This window comes from Sus scrofa, chromosome 3 (assembly GCF_054392235.1).
Source record: "Sus scrofa isolate SSC_HxYL_T2T_F1_AM1 chromosome 3, Sscrofa_HxYL_maternal_Yorkshire_Landrace_v2.0, whole genome shotgun sequence".
Taxonomy (NCBI): domain Eukaryota; kingdom Metazoa; phylum Chordata; class Mammalia; order Artiodactyla; family Suidae; genus Sus; species Sus scrofa.
In genome coordinates, this window is record NC_139385.1 from 159,669 (window position 1) to 174,640 (window position 14,972).

General features: G+C 59.3%; 1 protein-coding gene and 1 long non-coding RNA gene across 4 annotated transcripts in view; one reads left to right on the top strand and one right to left on the bottom strand.

The window, feature by feature from the left end:
* The window catches only part of FAM20C (FAM20C golgi associated secretory pathway kinase), a 36,710-nt gene that overhangs the window by 9,746 nt on the left and 11,992 nt on the right, over positions 1-14,972 (top strand). The window lies entirely within an intron of this gene.
* LOC146404307 (uncharacterized) lies at positions 7,041-13,098 on the bottom strand. The gene is made up of 2 exons (XR_014839906.1): positions 12,053-13,098; positions 7,041-11,936 (listed from the first exon to the last, which is right to left on the bottom strand). It is a non-coding gene; the product is annotated as an uncharacterized LOC146404307 (long non-coding RNA).

The following is a 14,972-nucleotide window of genomic DNA, read 5'->3' on the forward strand; positions in this document are numbered from 1 at the left end:
TGATGCGTGTGGCTGAAGCTTGGAGTCCCCGGAGTGTCCACAGAGCCAGCAGGCCTGCCGTGGCCATTCCTGTGTGACCTCCAGGGAATTCCTTCCCTCACTGGGCCTCGGCGTGCCCTCCTGTCCACAGAGGCACTGGGGGGGAAGATGTGAGGTCTAACCTCTATTTAACAGATGGCACTGAGTTATCGAAGGAAGCCGGGAGGAGCTGGCGGTTTGGCAAGGCAGGGTGGGGCTGGGCAGACGCACCAGCGTGTACAGGCTTTGCAACAGATTTCGGCCTGCTTCTTGGAAAGGAAGCTTCCAGGCATGCTCATGACGCTGGCTGTGACCCCCCTCCTAGCAGAAAAATACTTTCAGCCACCGCACTGACACCAAGCCCAGCCTGGCCCAGTGCCTGGTGCAGGGAGTGCAGCCATGATTCAGAGCCGGCACTGCTGCCACTTAGGGTGGGGCCCAGAGCAGAGTGTCCACTGCCCCACCATGGCCCCCAGGGGTGCTCAGTGGGTGCTGCACAGACGTCTGTGGAACAACAAGAGAACAAGTCCCAGATGGCAGATAGGAGACAGAGCAGAGCCCTTCCCGTCCAGCGTGACCAGGGCTGGCGAGCGCTTGGGAGGCAGCCAGAAGGTTTCTTGGATGTGACCTCTCGCTAAGGCCTGAGCATGAGTTGGAGGTCAAGTGGACATCACCCCAGGCCAGGAGACCAGCCTGGAGGAGGCGGCACATTTCAGGACCAGACGGCCTCCAAACCCTGGTGCTCGTGCTGTCCAGCACTGAGGTTATTGCACAGATGACCACATGGCAAGGCTACTTAATTCTGATTTTCTTTCTTTCTTTCTTTTGGTTTTTTTTGGGGCCGCACCCATGGCATATGGAAGTTCCCAGGCTAGGCGTCAAATCGGAGCTGCAGCTGCCAGCCTATGCCTCAGCTCACGGCAACACCGCATCCTTAACCCACAGAGCGAGGCCAGGGATTGAACCCACGTCCTCATGATTACTAGTGGGGTTGTTAACTGCTGAGCCATGACGGGAACTCCTGATTTTCTTTATTATTATTATCATTATTTTATGGCTGTGTCTGTGGCACATGAAATTTCCCAGACTGGGGATTGAATCCGAGCTGCAGCTGTGACCCAAGCCACTGCCGTCGATATTTAAACCGCTGCACCATGGTGGGAACTCCCTGTGTCTGTTTAAACTGAGGGTAATTTAAATGAGTTGAAGTTACACCTGGGTCTCACCAGCCACACTCTGGGCGTCAGTGGGACTTGTGGCTGGTGGCGCCGTGCTGGACACACCCCTCATGACAGACAGTTCTGCAGGGAGGTTCTGGGTTTGGAGGTGGCGAGGGCGGAGGGCTTATCATGTGTCCGAGGAGGGATGCTGGCCGCTGCACCTGAGGAGGCATGAGGACGGAGATGCGTGTGGCATCCAGGCAGAGAGGTGCACATGGCCACCTGGAGTGAGAGGAGGGGCTGAGCCGCAGAGAATGTCCCTGCTGTGTGACCTTGGAGCACTGCCCTCCCCTCTCTGGGCCTTGGTTTCCTCACACTGCATTAGGCTGGGTTGCACGTGGCAGGCCCCTGCCTTTCCAGAACCTGCGTGTGTCCAGCGAGGAAAGGCGGAGGTTTTCAGCACCGGTGGAGTGCAGGGGGCAGCTCTCTTTGATTGTCTGGGCGAGCTGGGGTCTGCTGTTCTGACTTTCAAATATTCCAGGGACAAGGAATATTTGGTGCACTTGAGCCGTGGCTATTTAGGGCGGAACAGCTGAATACGGGCTGGAATGGCTCGGATCACTGGCCAGCAAGGCTGCTTTATTATTATTTATTTACTTACTTACTTATTTTTTGTCTTGTTGTCTTTTCTAGGGCCGCTTCCCACAGCATATGGAGATTTCCAGGCTACGGGTCCAATCGGAGCTGTAGCCGCTGGCCTACACCAGAGCCACAGCAATGCGGGATCCAAGCCGCGTCTGTGACTTATACCACAGCTCACGGCAACGCCGGATCCCTAACCCAGTGAGCAAGGCCAGGGATCGAACCTGCAACCTCATGGTTCCTAGTCAGATTCGTTAACCACTGTGCCACAACGGGAACTCCAGCAAGGCTGCTTTAAAGGCCCCAGTCTTCACAAAGTTTGGCGCCCTCCGGTCAGTGTGTGGAAGCCTGAGCCACAAGGCCCTCCGTGCTGCAAGCCCCTCAGCATCTGACATGTGGTCGGGGGCAGCGAGGCGAGGAAGAGACGCTGGCCCCGCCGTAGCTTCGAGGGAAAAATCACTCAACGATAGGACGGCACCACCTATACTGATGGGCCCAGCCTTGCTCGCAAAGCCGAAGGAAAAAACTGCGCAAGCCAGGCTCAGCGAGTCCGAAACGGATCCTTTCAAGTCTGGCTTCATGAGCATCTGTCTTCCAAGGCTCGGGAACTGGGGGCTGTGGAAGGTGCCCCCAAGGAAGGCCCATCAGCGGGCCTGGAGGCCAAGAGGCTGAGGTCGTGGGGGCAGGGAAGGGCACAGTGCCTCAGGGACCCTGACAGTTACCTGATGGGGGACGGGCAGTGTTACCCCATAGACCTCGTTGTGGGGGAGGAGGCGGAAGCTCACAGTGGCAGGGGACATGCCTGAGGGCACCCAAGGCCACTGCCCAGCAGGAGGTGGGGCTGGAGTGGCCCCTGCACGGTCCCCCCCCCCCCGAATCTCAAAGCAGGCGGCCCCTGTCATCTTTGACGTCATTAAAATGTAGGTGACTTTCTGGGTTCCTTGATTAATCACAGCAGTTGAGTTCTCAGCTTCTGTGTTCACACCATGTGAGTGTCCAGGGCCGCTGTAAGGAGGCATCACCACCCGGGGAAGCTTACAGCCTCAGGCAGCTCTTCTCTCTCAGGCCAGAGGCCAGAGTGAGAAACCAGGGTGTCACAGGGCCACCTCCCCCGAAGCCCTCCTGGAGGGTCCTTCCTGCCTTTTCCAGCTTCTGGGTGTGGCCGTCGATCCTGGGCATTCCGTGGCTGCTGGCCACATTCCTCCAGTTTCTGCCCCCTGTCGTCCCATGGCCTCTCCTGTGCGTCTGTGTCAAAATGTCCTCTTCTTGTCAGGACACTGGTCACTGGACTCAGGGCCACCCTGATCCACGATGACCCGTTCTTGCCTTCTCACATCTGCCAAGTCTCTATTTCCACGTGTGGCCGCCTTACAGGGTAAGACTCTTTCGTGTACACCTGCACCTCTTCCCAGGGCCGGGGAGACCAAGGAGGGAAGCTCTCGTCACTGTTGATGGATCCCCCACCCCCCGTATGTGGTAGGAGGAGGGTCGGTTAGGTCAGCAGCAGACATTATCCGTGTTGGTAAAACCCAACGCAGTTTTGCTTTTATCAGCGCCCATGATTCCCCCATTTCCCCACCTTTTTTTTTTTTTTGGCTTTTTAGGACCGCAGCCACGATGTATGGAGGTTCTCAGGCTAGGGGTCCAATCAGAGCTACAGCCCCCGACCTACACCACAGCCACAGCAATGCAGGATCTGAGCTAAGTCTGCAACCTACACCCCAGCTCATGGCAACGCCGGATCCTGAACCCACTGAGCGATGCCAGGGATTGAACCTGCAACCTCATGGTTCCCAGTCGGATTCGTTTCCACTGCGCCACAACGGGAACTCCTTCCCCACCTTCTTAAAACTGACATTTCTGGGGAGATGCCACGTTTGTGTGCAAGTTTGTACACACAGTAAGCAGATCTCCACGACTGAGCACACGCGGGTAACCAGGGGACCAGCATCAGGTCGAGGACAGAGCTGATAGCCCCCAGGCTGTTCTGGCTCGTAGCTTCCATTCCTCGGGTGGCTCCTGCCTCTGTTCCCGGCAGGTGAAGCCCCGCCGCCCCGCCCTGTTGCCCGTGTGTCTCTGAGGTGCCTTTCCTGAGGCTCGTGGTTCTCGTGGCCAAATCACATTCCACTGGGTGAAAACCCGTAATTAATGTGTCCACGTCCTGTTGATGGACTTGTAGGCAGTTCCTGGTTTAAAGAGATTTGCTAGCGGAGCTTCTCTGACTGTCGGGGTTGGTCTTTGGGAACAGGGTCGGGCTGGGGTCAGCTTTGGCTTCAGTAGAGCTGCTGTCTGGGGCTGCCCACCGTGGTCTACACTCCAGGAGCACGGTCCAGGGCAGGGCGGCTGCCGGGCTGGATGCTGATGTCTGTACACGCAGAGCCTGGACGGTCACAGGCAGAGAAGGCCCTCTGGACCCACTGGATCCGGCCGGGCCTGACCCCTCCCCCCTCATTTGGGGGCGGCTGCTCCCCTCTGTCCTGCTCTGGGCTCCTCGATCAGGAGGGACCTCCATGCGGCCTTGGGGGGCCTGTGTCTGCCGTGGGCCCTGCAGGGAAGCACACCCGATCCTGCCCGCCTCATGCTTCGCGTTCGTGCCGCAGTGTGGGCTCCCCGCACGGTCTCCCCGCAGCCACCAGGCTGGGTCGGGATTCCCGAGCGGCTGCAGTGAGAGCTGTCCCCTCATCCCTTCCAGCTGTTTCACTGCCGCAGCTCCGGGGACAGCCGGTGACCCTGTGACTGATGTGTCAGGTCGCGTTATTTTTATCACCACCTACTTCAAGGAGGAAGTTGAGGCTCAGAGGTTTTAAACACAGACAGGGAGTGGCCAGCCGGCCAGGGCTTAGTTAGGCCCAGGGTCTCGGACATCAGGTCCCACGCCGTCAGGCCAGAGACACCATACATGAAGAAGCTCTAAGTACCTGGATTACTTTGGCAAAGAACAGAAACGTGTGTGTGTGCGTGCGCGCGCGAGTGTGCGTGTGAGTGTGTGTGCGTGTGCGCCTGCGTCTCCCAGAGAACCTGTTCCCGAGCAGCTGTTTTGAGGCCCGGGAATTCCTTGTGGCCGAGCTGCAAACACAGAGGCAGCTGCAGAAATATTTGCAGACCGAGTCAGTCTTGACGCAGAAACCCGAGCCTCCGGGCCCGGGGGAGCATCTGAGAGGCAGAGGTGCCAGAGGGCAGGGTGACTGCCACCTCGGTCTGCAGAGCCCACTCAGGCTGCAGGCTGAGCTCACGGGGACAGGGCAGGTGGTGTCCTGGGGGGTTGGCTAGGAGACTCAGGCCCCCATGGCCTCACTGACCTGCCTGCCTTTCAGTCCCGCCAAGGCTTCCCAGTGACCAGTGTCCAGCTGGGGCTTGAGCCCTGACAGGCGCCCTCTCTGCTGTCTTCCTGGTTCTTGTGCTGCCTCTGGGTTAGTGACACGGTGGTGCAGACCCGCTCCCTGGCTGGGGCCCCCTCCACACTAGGGCCCTTGTGGCTGTCGTGAGCATCGGCCCAGAGGCACCTGTTTTCTGCGACCACGTCAGGTGCGCTGCTCTGAGGCCATCCCAGGGCAGGAGTCGCAAGGGACTTGACTCCGAGAGATCGTCTGTCCTTGACCTCCCAACCCCAGCACTTGATGTGCACAGCCCAGCAGGGGCTCCTGAGAGTTCCCCACGTGGCCCCCTGCCCGAAGGAGCAGGACCTCTGAGGGCTGAACTGGCCGCTGCCGGCGACTGCAGACAGAGAGCATCCAGAGCTGCAGAGCCCAGCCGCCCCAGGTTTGGGTGTGATGAGGGGTGACCTGCGAGGGCCTGAGTGGGGGGGGGCTCCCCAGTGGCTGTGTCTGGTCCTTTCGGGGCTCCTTGGTACATTTCCACAGGGCCTCCCCAGACTCCAGGAGTGAAGAGACAGCACGTCTCACGTGGCCACTCAGCCTGCAGCCCCCAGTTGTAGCACATGCCAATTTTCTCCAATCTCATGGATTATCTTTATAGCCAGAAAACCGTGGGCTTGGTTAATTGAAAAACAAGTAACAACCCATTGCTTTGAGAGACTCACCTGAGCTCGTCGGCAGCAGGACAGTGCGGGCACCCAGAGGGGGCTCGAGGCAGAGCGGCCAGGACCTCGGCTCACGTGAACGGCCAGGGCCGGCCTCTCTGGCAGTGGAGGTCACGCCAGCTCCCCAAGCGCTGATTCACCATTAGCCAAAGCTGCGTAACTCCGGCGACCGCAGGCGTGAACCTTCTTTTCCGGCTGCTTCTTGGCAGCTGGGAATTCCTTTTCCTAACGAGGTCAAAGAAAAAGGAAATTTTTTTTTGTTGGCTGTGTCCATGGCATGCAGCCATTCTTGGGCCAGGGATTGAACCTGAGCCCCAGCAGTGACAATACCAAATCCTTAACCCCTAGGCCACCAGGGAACTCTAAGGAAATTATTAACAAGTCTACAGCAGCTGCAGAGAACCCGGCAGGGAGATGGGTACATGGTAAGAACATAGTAAACCCTGCAGAGATGGCAGCTCTGGGCCAGGGCCCCGCTTCACCGCCTCAAACAAGTGGGGGCTGCACCATCTCCCAGGCCCAGGCCGCCCAGCCTCGGCAGGAGGTGGGGTGTCTGTGGCTGTTTGACCCCTTGGGCTTTTTCACACTCCCGAAAGGAAATGTTGCAGACTTAAGATCGCCTTAAAAAGCCTGGGGGATGCGCTGGAATCAGCCCCTGCGCTCTGCATGTAGTTTGTTTTTCCTGCTGGAGGGAAAACAACCTCACAGCGGCAGCCTCGGTGCCAAATATTCAATCCATGGTCTAGTGTGTAGATTTGGGGCATCTTTTTCTTACCGTGAATAAAGTGATGAGCGACGGGGGCTTAAATACAGAAAGAAGGGGGCAGCTGTGTCTGGGGCATGCATTTGCACCCTAATTTCATTCCTGAGTCATGTCCCCAAGTGCTGGCTGAGCTGACAGGATGGTAATTAAAACACAGAAGGTCTTAAACTTTGAAAGCAAATCTCTCCCCCACTTTGCTTTGGCAAAATCCGGTCTAAATCATCACAGTGGTTTTCAAAGGGAAAGGACGTCAGACTTTCTTCGCAGGTTCAGATCTTCGAATGGTTTTTAAATTGTTTTCATTACATTGATCCGAAGAGGTGTGAGTCTCCCCAAGTTAATTTTTCCACCCACCCATAGACCTGAGTGACTTTTTGTGGTTTTTTTGGTTTTTTTTTTTTTGTCTTCTTGCCTTTTCTAGGGCTGCACCCACGGCATACGGAGGTTCCCAGGCTAGGGGTCTAATTGGAGCTATAGCTGCCGGCCTACGCCAGAGCAACACGGGATCCAAGCCGCATCTGCAACCTACACCACAGCTCACGGCAACGCCAGATCCTTAACCCACTGAGCAAGGCCAGGGATCAAACCCGCGACCTCATGGTTCCTAGTCGGATTTGTTAACCACTGAGCCACGACGGGAACTCCGACCTGAGCAACTTCTGTCTTGCGTCCCACGTGTTGGAGGAGAAGGGCCCCTGCTGACCACGTGGGCCTGGCCCTGCCCTGCTTCCCAGCACATGGCACGCAGCCTGCATCGCATTTACACTGGGACCAGAGCCGGGCCAGGCCGGGGGTTGTAACCTTTGTCGCCCCTGAGTCTGTGGTCTCTCAGGGCAGAGGCCCTAGATGCCGAGGGCATTTTCTGCTGAGTCAGCATGGCCTCAGGTGTGGGACAGCAGGTGCGGGAGCAGGACAGGTGTGGCTGCCCCCCTGGTGGGGACTCCCCCCCACCCCCCCGCAACCGCGCACCCCCCCCATGCTGTCCTGACCTGTCCGAAGCAGCCGAGGCCCGAGGACTCGCCATTTTAGATCCCTCGGTCCTTCCCGGAAGGACGGGTGGACGCAGGTGCCAGAGGTTCTGAATAAGATGAGCTGTTTTGCCCACCCCCACAGGGGCCAGGACAAGCGATGCCAAAATTAGCAGGAGATCCTGACGGAAAGGTCTCGAGAAGGGACTGCCAGGGAGCGGCCTCCCCCCACCCAGAATGTCTCCCAGCTGAGAACCTGGTATTAAGAGCTTAATATATCTCCTTAATGACAAGGTGGTTGCCTTCTGCGGGGTGAACGAGGGGAAGGTTGCCTGACACCGAAAGCCTGGTTTCTGCCTCCTCGCCTGTGCTGCGTGCGTCAGGGCCACTGCGCCTTTCAGAGGGAGAAGCGTCTGCCCCCAGGCATCAGGCCGCCTGCTTAGGACAGAGGTCTTGCAGACGCGGTGGAGTCAGGCTCTGCGATGAGGGGTCGCCTTGGCTCTCAGGGGGGCCCTAAGTGCAGCCACTTGTTCCTGGGTTTGGATACAGAAACAGGAGGGATGTGAGGATGGGGGCAGAGCTGGGGGCCGAGGAAGCTGGAAGAGGCTGGAAGCCAACCCCCACCCCCGTCCCTGGGGGAGCGTGACCTGCCCACACCTTGACTTTGGATCCTGGTCCCCAGCACTGGACAAAGTCCTGTGTGTAAGGCACACTGCCGGCTCTCCGGTCCACAAGCCCCGGCCCACTTTGCCGCTTCCCGGGGGTGACCTGGCCCCAAGCCTCGCCTGTGAGATGGGCCTGGTGACACTGCCTGCCTTCCAGTGTCGTGGCGACTGTGAGTCAGTGTGGCTGGAGCTCTGACAATGGCGCCGGGCCCTGGAAGGTGCTATCGGGTGTTTGCTGTCATTAGTAACTTCCTGAACATCGGGTAGAAGAGGGTCCCGGGAGGCTGGGTGCCCGGGGACCCTGGGGAGCCCTGAGACTGTGTGAGCATCTCCCGTCACAGTGCGTTCCTGGCGGAACCGGACCTGCAGGTGACAGGCTGGTAGCGGCTCTCCCTTGGCCTCTGAAGGGCTCTCTCTGCCCCTCTTGCCGAGTCTGGCGTGGTGGTGCTTCTGCGTGACGTACAAAGGATGTGTGTGGCCCCCTCTCTCTGGGCCTCAGCTGCCCATCTGGGCTCAGGACATAGAAAAGCCACGTGACAGCTGTCTGTGCCCCAAGCAGTTGCTCATCTGCCCTTTCTCCAGAGCCGGGCCGTTTGCTGTTGCTTCTTTCCTGGCTCCTCCATCCCCACCCGCTGACCTCAGCCTGGCTGTCCCTGCCTGGCCACCCAGGTGGGCGTTGGCCTGCCCATATGGGACCATCTTCCCCCTCTGCACAGGCTGGCGGGGCAGCCAGCAGTCCGGGTTGGGGAGTGACAGCGGGTCTCTGCTCCCCCTGGGGGCGTCACCCCTGCTTCGCAGAGGGCACTGTGGGTGCACCTACTCTGTCAGCCAGGACAGGCCTGTATGATGCGCAGACCCCTCTCCAGCAATTACTTCCCCAGGTGACCACTCCTCCCGCCAGCCCCCGTCTCAATCCAGAGGCCGCTTGGATTGAAGCAGGGCCTCAGCCCCGAATGCTCGGCCCAGCGTCCTGCCCCTCTGCGGACAAGCTGAGGCCTCCCTTACGGGTTGGGTCCTGTCTGTCAGGTGGGGACACTTCACAGGGCGTCTCAAGGACTCGAGAGAATACAGAGCGAGAGCTCAGCAGGGCCCTGGGCTTAGAGGAACAGGCGGGTAAATGTTGGCTTTTATCCCTTCACAGGTTTGGTCATAAACTGCCAATTTGTTCTATTTTTAACCAAAGCAAAAGTTTTCTGTTTTCCCACAAGTTAACGCTGAGATGTTGCAGTAACATGGGAAGAGTCAGGGGCGTTTGTCTACGGGCGTGGGCGAGTGGCCTGACGGCGGTGATGGGGGGACAGTGGCTGAGGCGTGCGGGGGCTGGGGGACGAGACGCCAATGGGAATGTCCTCCCACTGGGAGCCGCCGCCTTTCGTGGGGACGCATGGATGGTCCCTGCGGCCCCTGCCCCCTGTGCGCCTAGACACCTGACCAGCATCTTCTGGCCTGATGACGGTGCCTAGAGGCCTTCGGATCCAGAGGAAAATACAGACTCTTAGGACCTGTAACTGGAGGCGTGTCTGACTTTAGCGGCCCGAAGAAAGAGCCGGGATGGCTCAGATGCCTGGTTCCTAAGCCAGGACCTGCCATTTCCAGACGGTGCCTCTGCAGGCGTCCCTTGCCCTTCCCTGACCTCAGCGTGTGTGCCGTTAAAATGAGGACAAGGATCAGAGCAGGGGCTCCCCCAGGATGCATCGTGCCGCCCAGGGGTGGCACGTGTGTGTTGGATGCTGCCTGTCGCCTTCCACGAAAACAGGTTCCTTCCCCCCAAACCCTCTGCCTAATACGTTCAGCATGACCAGATCTAGAGGAAACGGACCGAATTTCACAACCATTCCAAGGTTGCTAACTCACTGTCCATTATGTGCTCTGGAGTTGCCAGAGGCTCTGTATTCGCTTCCTGTTGCTGCTATAAAAACATTACCACGAATTTAGTGGCTTAAAGCAACACAAGCTTGTTCTCTCACAGTTCTGGTAGGTCTGAAATGGATCTGCGGCCGTGGGCTTCCGCCGAGGCAGCGTCTCTAGAGGCTGGAGGAGGAAATGCATTTTCCTCCCAGCCTCCAGCCTCAAAGCCCTCAGCGCGGCCCCCTGTGCTCTGAGCCCTCCCTGGGCCTCCCGCTCCTAAGGACCCCTGTGATGACAGTGGGCCCATCCAGGTACCCAGGACGATGGCCCCAACTCAAGGCCCTTATTAACGAAGTCGCATCAGCAGAGTTCCTCTTGCCGTGCAAGGTCACACAGTCACAGGTTCTGGGAACTGAAATCATAATTTCTGGGGAGAGGCCAGCAGAGGCGTCACTCTCACCTTGTGTGGGTGACCACGTGGGCTCTTACTGCGCTTCCTTCTGAGCCAAGGGAAGTCCTTCTAAAGGAAGGGGGCTGGGGCTTGGTCAGCTCTGCGGAGGCAGGAGAGGGAACGTAGACGTGCAGGTGTAGGAGCCCCCAAAACGGGTCCCGAGCAGCCTCGCACAGGGTTCAGCAGACTGCAGCTTCGGGGTGTCAGGGGACCTCACTCTCTGTGCCTGCTTCCTGTGGCCTGTGGGGCTTTGCATGACCCTCCTTCCTGCAAGAGGACGAGGAGCCAGAATGCCCCTTCCCACCCCCACCAGCTTCTGCCTGTCCTTTTTAATCCCAGTCGCTACCGCCCAGGCCATCGTTCACTTAAATCGGTGCCTAATCCACGGTTCGCCTCCTTCCTCAACTGCTGTTTTACAGGAAATTGGCCTTCAAACCTTTTCACTGTCCCTCTGGCAGGCCTCAGCCCAGGGCGCTCGGGTGACCTCTGAGGCAGGGCCCAGGGCCTCCAGGTGCTGACTGCTCCTGTGTGTGTGGGGGTGGCCCCAGGAATCTGCCCCCTCCCTGGTCCCTCAGGGTCTCAGCAGGCCCAGGGGAGGGAGTAGCTCCTGGCACCGTGCTCCCGGTGCCCTTCCAGGAACCGCTGGTGCTCAGCCAACCCCACAGGATGAGATAGCATCTCCTTCCTTCCACCTCTCCGCCCCGCCCCCAAGGAGCCTGAGGGGGCCCTGCCCTCACCACACCTGAGCGCACCTCCGCCAGGACACCTGGAGGAAGGAGAGGCCGCTGGGCAACTGCGTTCAGCTGAGCGCCATCTCCTGCCTGGTGCACTGGGTTTGGTACTTTTCCAAAGTGTTTTCCCCAGAGGGCTGGGTCAGGGGCAGCCCCTGCCCCCCAGTGCAGCCCTGGAAGTGGCAGGAAGGTGGCTGGGCCCCTGCAGAGGGGAGCAGTTTCTCCACCCCGCCCGGTGCAGGGAAAGAAATCCCAGGTTCCCCAGGGGGCTGGCTACCAACCTCTGGCTCCCCAGGATGCCCTCTTGCTGCCCCCACAGCAGATACATGCAGTTCTGAGACCCCTGAGTTCTCCTGGGTACGGGCGGGCGGGCAGGCTGTCTGCCACCGTAAGGAAGAGCCGCTTCCCGTCATCAGCCCGGGGGTGGTGTCACCTGAAAACCCTGAGGTGGGAAATGGAGGGAATCAGGTACCTGGTCATGCCCAGGAGGTGGCTGGGCTTTTCCCAGAGCTGCAGGGCTCACAGCCACCTGCACTTCAGATGTGTGACCTGCTCAGAAGGGTGGGCCAGGCTGAGCGAGAGGGAATAAAGGCCAGAGCCTTAGGGGTGGTGGTGATGGGGGTGGTAGTGGTGGGGGGGGTGACGACCCAGCTAAGAAAGTGGGGGGTGAAGGTCCACTGGGAGGGCAGGCAGAGCCCCGTTGGGCCATGGGAGCTGTGGGCGCAGAGCCCGGGAGAGAGCAGGAAGAAGGGCCTGGGCCCCCCAACTTTCTCCCCAGTGAGGCTAGGCAGGCAGATGGCGGGACAGGGAGAGGGAGCCGAGAAAGGCGTCCGATGGATCCGCCCCGTCCAGGACGGTAGCCACGGCCACACGCGCCTCTTTACACGTAGGCTAATTAGAGTGAACCGCGAACGCCGCTCCTGAATCACTGGCGGATTTCAGGGGCCCCACGCTGGGTTTGCTGGGCGACGGGGAGCTAGTCTACGGGTTCAGAAAGTCCCACTGGGCTGAGTCGGGCCAGGAGGGAGTTTAGGCCACATGCCGAGAAGCAGATTCAGGGTGGATGAGGAAGGCCCCTGCCCTGAAAGCCAGGAGGGGGCTGTGCGTGGCCCACAGTGACCTACCTTTTTAGGGTTCTGCCCCAGGGGCTGGTGGTGATGTGTCATGTACGTTCCAAAGAGAAGAATTCTTAATTCCATCACAGACTGAAGAAAAAAAAAAAAAGAAAAAAGGCCGAGGGTGGGGGATGGAGTTCGCCACAGAAGCGATTGGGAAGCCCTGCCTGGGGGTGGCGTTCTGGAGCTTGTGCGCATTTGAGGCTCACAGGAGTTCTGCAGAAAAGCAGTCTGGCTTGAATCTGCACCACCCCCTTTCCAGTTAAAACATTAACGTCTGTGGAACCAGTGTTGTGCAGAGAGCACTGCTGGCCCAGGAGTTCTCAGTTGAGTAGTGACACCATTTCAACCTCAGAAACACACGGCCCTTGAGCAGCTACGCCCAGGGCCTTGGGCGGCATCCAGTGAGAGAGGCTCACATATTTGGTTTGACCCCCGGTGTTTTTACAAAATGAAACTGGGGGAGATCCCAACGTGGCTCAGCAGAAACAAATCTGATTAGTAACCGTGAGGACAAAGGTTCGATCCCTGGCCTCGCTCAGTGGGTTAAGGATCCGGCGTTGCCATGAGCAGACACGGCTCCGATCTGGCACTGCTGTGGCTGTGGTACAGGCCAGCAGCTGCAGCTCCGATTCGATCCCTAGCCTGGGACCCTCCGTATGCCATAGGTGTGGCCCTAAAAAGACAAAAACAACAAAGAAGAAGAAGAGAAACTTAGTTGCCAGCATTTAAAACCCAGGAGATTCCACCAGTCTCAGAAGTCGTGGGCAGCGGGGCCTTCCTTTCTGTTGTGGCACAGACACTGCTGGGGGTGCCCCCATCCTGTTTGCCAGCCCCTGCAGTGTCTGTGCCACCTCAAGCTTGGCCGCTCTGCAGGTAGGTGGCCGGCACCTGGTTCACCAGCAGCCGCCTTCAGGGTGTTCCTTCGTGGCTCTCAAAGAGTCCTGCCCAGGCCAGAGGGGCACCAGCTGGGATCGTGAACGATAGTCTGTCCCCAGCGTCATAAGCTGGTTCCTGGAAGGGCTGATTCAGGTGACGATGGTTCAGGGAAGTGTGGAGAAAGGGGCGTGTCTGCCAGGAGCCCTGAGAGCAGGCGGGCAAGGGAGGGACCCACCGGGGGATGTGCCACCTGCTGGCCTGCAGCCTGGGTCTGGGCCACCCTGCGAGGCCTCCCGTCCCAGAGAGTGGCTCTCCGGCCCCCAGTCCTCAGCCCTGAGCCCATACGTGGCTTGTGTGTTTAGCAGTGATGCCGGCTGGCAGTGGGGATGGCCTGCTTACGGGTGCACTGGCATACTTCAGCTGCCTTTTAGAGAATAAGGACCCAGACGGGGGAACCAGGTTGGGGACAGTGACCTGGGGAGATGGGGTGAGTCTGTCCCTGGAGACGTTCAAGCCTGGATTGGCTATCTCCGCCTTGCATGGGGAGGGCGGGTGTGGGCTCGATCACATGAGGCCCTGGATTCTGCTCTGTGTTTCCCGGCTTCGGAAGTCTGCCTCTTTTGGTAAATTCTCCTTAGGTTGAGGGCTGAGTCGCCTTCCTGGCCAGTGCCTCCAGAAGCTGAGAAGGTGGAGGCAGAGGAAAGGGGGAGGCGGGGGAGGCAGAGGCAGGGAGATTAGAGGCTGGGAAGGGGGGAAGCAGGGTGAGGAATGGCCCTAGATCTCATTGCAGGAGCCTGTTTGCTCCCACACGACTCTGGACTGTGGCAAACATACTGGACTGTTGAGGTCAAGCCCTGTGTTTGCCCCCAGGCTCAGAGTGACACCAGCCTTTGGGAGAGTCCTGCACGTGCCCTCCTGTCCTGTGGCCTCTGACCCCATGGCCTCTGGTCCCGTGGCTTCCCATCCCATGGCTGGGCGGAGGGGCGAGTGTTACTCCCTCACAGTGGGCTGGGGAAGTCAGGGCCATGGAGTCCAGGGAGGGCTGGGCTGTGCTCCCCTCACCACGCACTGTCCTGGGGTAGCCAGCCCTGCTTGGAGCACCTTGTGGCCCAGCGGGGCTTCCTGGTGGCAGTGTGGGGCAGAGCACCGGGCCAGGAGGCCGGCCCAGCGGCGGCTGTGCTCGGGGAGGCTTTTGAAGGAGCGGGCCGTTGGGTGCAGGTGGAAAGGACTTGCCTTGAGAGCTTAACAGGCAGTGTCACACATGCAGAGTGTGGGCCAGGGCTGCAGGCCTTGTCAGAGCCTTTACAGTGCTTACCTGGGCTCCAATACCCAAACTCCAAACTGCCCTGAGGACTCCCTTTGTGCGGGGAGCCCCTGGGCCTGGCGGGTGGAACACCCACGTGTGAAGGAGGACAAGGCTCTGGGAGACGCGGTGGGAAGATGGTTCCAGGAAGACGAACAGCACAGACAGCAGAGCGGCGGCCTCGGTTTCTGCTCAGAGAGACCAAGGACGAGGGGAAGGGGTGGAGGCAGGACGTTCGGTCCTAAACGCGGGGCGCCCTGGGGGACATGGGACACGGTCACCTTGTGGACTTCAGAACCGGGTGCTGCACGCCTCAGGCCTCCTGTGCGCCCCCAGGGAGCCCACTGTCCAGGTAGCGCCAGGCGCTGACGGCAGGTTGGGGTCAGTTTG